The sequence below is a fragment of the Tupaia chinensis genome, unplaced genomic scaffold (assembly GCF_000334495.1).
Source record: "Tupaia chinensis unplaced genomic scaffold, TupChi_1.0 Scaffold146177_1, whole genome shotgun sequence".
NCBI lineage: Eukaryota > Metazoa > Chordata > Mammalia > Scandentia > Tupaiidae > Tupaia > Tupaia belangeri.
Genome location: NW_006206032.1, coordinates 2,480,917 through 2,484,416, shown reverse-complemented (window position 1 = coordinate 2,484,416; position 3,500 = coordinate 2,480,917). Strand labels below are relative to the sequence as shown.

General features: G+C 39.0%; 1 long non-coding RNA gene across 2 annotated transcripts in view; it reads left to right on the top strand.

Annotated features, from left to right (window-relative positions):
• The first annotated feature begins 6 nt into the window (after nucleotides 1-6).
• Nucleotides 7-3,500, top strand: part of LOC102470438 (uncharacterized) — an 11,207-nt gene continuing 7,713 nt past the window's right edge. For both annotated transcript variants that reach the window (XR_337451.3, XR_003547961.1), the window contains exon 1: nucleotides 7-559. This is a non-coding gene — a long non-coding RNA (uncharacterized LOC102470438). The remainder of the gene's footprint in view (nucleotides 560-3,500) is intronic.

Here is a 3,500-nt window from a genome sequence, read left to right as displayed (position 1 = left end):
CTCGCCACTCTAACGGGTCCTGCCCACTGAGCATGCCCAGCACAGCTGCCAGGCCCGCCGAGGACTCTCAACGTGCACGCTCCGCTCTCCGGTTTAGCGGCAGCAGAAGCTGGGGGCGGGGAGGGCGCAGGGAGCAAGACGCAGCCGCAAGGCAAGCCCCCTCCCCCAGCCAACTTCCTTAAATGCAGAGCACCGCGGGCACGCAGATGCGGCTTTCCACCCTGGAAGTCGGGCTGCTCGCTCCTGTCCTGCATAGACATCCCTAGTGGATTCGCACCCTCCAGGTTTCACTCCTACGGATGCAAGCCCGTGGCCACGCTGGGAAGTTCATTTGTAGGAGCAGGCACTTGGTACAAGTGTGTCTGCGGTCCCGCAAACGCTGGCTTTCTTTGCCACTGTAAATATTTACCTTGCTTCATGTTGTTTATATAGGTGCATGTCTTATCTCCCTAAAGAAAGTGTGAAATTGCTAGCCTCAGTTATTCTCAACTGTAAAATGGGGATAACGACACTCAAGGGGTGTACCGAGGATGTAACTGAACGTTCAAGAGCTGACAAGGTAGGCGTACAAATACTATTTCCACCCTTCCCCTGTCATCTTATAAATCCCAGTGTTCTACATAAGTGTCAGGAACAGAGAATTCCTTTACAATTATAGAAGAATTGCCCCAAAAGAAGTTATTTTGGGCCCTCCCAGGAAACATTATTGTGATGAAGTACACCATTCTGAAACTGAGAGTAAAAGCTGGGTATCTTCTCCGGAAATTTTGGGGTTAAAACCATAAAATTTTATATCTGAGTTTCACACCAATCAGACCCCTGTCATACTCCAAAGTAGGTACCTGGCTGCCTAATATTCTACTTTAGATTTCTCTAGTCCATGAAACACTTTACAAGAAAAAAAGAAAGAAAAAAAAAAGTACTATTCTCTTCCCTCTCTTGCCACCTCTTCCAAGGTTAAGACCCAGGGATTTTGTGTGAGATCCCAGTTCTGAAGCCAGACCAAGTACTGGAACACTTACGACTTTCACGGCTTTTTCTAGTTATGGACCAAAATCTTCACTAAATATAAACATTTCTTTAGTCATTGTTTTTTACCCTATCACTTCACTATTAATCTGCCCAAACATTAAGATAATATCCAGAAAGAAAAAAAAAAAAAAAAAGGACATAACAACTGGCCAAAACCACTTTAAGGTAACAAAAAGAAAAGCTGGAGTTTTGATTCCATGATACTCAGAGTACCAAACTCAGAGACAGTTGATGAAATGGCAACATTTTGTAGTGTATGTCAAGAAAAAGAAAATGTCCTAAGTGCTGATATAGTGGCAGCTCTTGTAGTTAATTGTTGCAGATTGTTTCTATGGGGGTAAAAAGGGAGGAGGGAGGGAATTTGAATACAAGGCACAAAAAGCCTTCATATTGCAGGCCTTTCCAATTAGAAAATCACATTTGAATCTGGCTCCATCACCAGCTTTGTGACCTTTTCAAGCCTGTTTTTCTCATCTGTCAAATACAAACAGTAGTAATATCTAACTTGCCAGCTTGCTGTGAGGATCATTAAGATATTCGAAAATGCTTTATAAACTATTCTTTACAAATGTCTGTGCTTATCTTCTCCGCCTAGCAACAATCCTAGGTCTCATTCCAAATTAGTAATCTAATTTAAAAGTATGCTTTCTCCCTATTAAAATATTCAATCGGGTGCTTCTTTCCCCAAAGGGTTTTTCTTAGTGGTTAAATTCAGCAAAGATCACAATGCTGTCTGAAGTGATACGTATCTCTAAAAATGTTCTCAATACATTCTACCATTACACCTCCTGTCCACCTTATTCTGGCTATTCAAGTATAGACTCAAGAAAGTTGAGGGCCAGCATGTGGGCTGAAAGTTAAGGTGGCTGGATCCCACATGGCCAAATGGGCAGTTTGAGTCCCAGACCCAGTGGCTCAAAAATTCACAGCAGTGTGTGTGCATGTGTGGCCAAAATCTTGAGAGAAGAGAACAATGGAGAGCTGATTTCTCTCTCCAGAGAGCATACACACCACATAACAAAAACTTTAAGAAAAAAAAAAAGTTGAATTTATTCACTTCCCCAGCTCTCCTAAATTAGATTCATATAATGCAAATACTTACTTTGTGTTCCAGGATAAGCTTATTTGGCAATACAACACAACTCTCAAGTTACTGTTAACAATTTCCATTATATCCAGCAGTGACATGGATTTGACACTCCATAAACATTCATAGTAAGGAGCAAGGATGAAATCTTCATTAATAGACTGTCCTTATAAAGCACAGAGTTCAAAAAGGTAGGAAGGCACTACTAGTCCCAGAACCCAACGTTAATACACACTTTCTAAATCAGTATATCCAATATTCACAGCAGTATGTACTAATGAACAACTAGAAACAACAAGGTCCATCAATGTTAGACTTGTTAAATTAGGACTCACATATCTACCCATTAAATAAAATTAGGTGACATGATATACTGATGGAAAGACTTTTTAAAAAAAAAGCAAATTATAGAATGATGTATAAAATATTAAAATAACTAGATAAATGTATAAAAATTAGAATTAGATGTGTAAAGTATAGAATAATGTATAATGTTACCACTATCTAGAAATGAATACATTACTCTCATATATTCCGGGACTGGAACCATAGTCGACTATGTGGGAGTACAGCAACGTAACCATTATGCCATCTGCTGGTCACAGGACATAACCTTTTTAAATATATATCTTTGAACATCTTTGTAATTTTGAATCATATATATAGTAATGATGCTAAATAATACTCTATTTACATCTTTAGGCTTGATTTTTAAATCTGCATGACAGGAATTATTTTTGGTTTTTGGGGTGTTTTGTTTTGTTTTGTTTGCTATAGGGCATGTGCCTTCACCAGAGACAGACAGAGAGAGGAGGAAGTGAGAAAGCATGCCACCAGGTCCAAAATTCAAACTGCAGTCCAACATGTGGGAGTCCAGTGCCTTAACCACCATGCCACTTGCTGGCCCAGTAGCAATATTAAATGAACTCTTCTTAGATTTTATTTATTCATAGCTGACAGTTTTCTGAGTCCCTGTTAGGGGGCTCTAATCTGTAGATCACAAAAATACTCTAGAGTGATTTGACAGTGTTTTCAACAAACCAAAGTTGAAAGAGTTGAACGTAGAGATCTTTTGATTTCAATTAAAATTGATGCACTAATCTGGTATCAGTCAACTTTGCCCCTTACTACTTTGGGAAAAAAACTTAGTAAGTAATGTTTATTAAACAATTTATATGTTCCTGATATTGAACTAAGTTATTTTACATATTTTATGATTCCTATAAAATTTACTCATTTCCAGTGTTTTGGAATGAAATTTTATAACTAAAAGCTTTTTCCATATTTAAAAAAATATATTTGAGGGGCCAGCAGGTGGTGTGCTGGATAAAGGGTGCTGGACTCTCACATGGCTGACCACAGTTTGAGTCCTGGACATGGC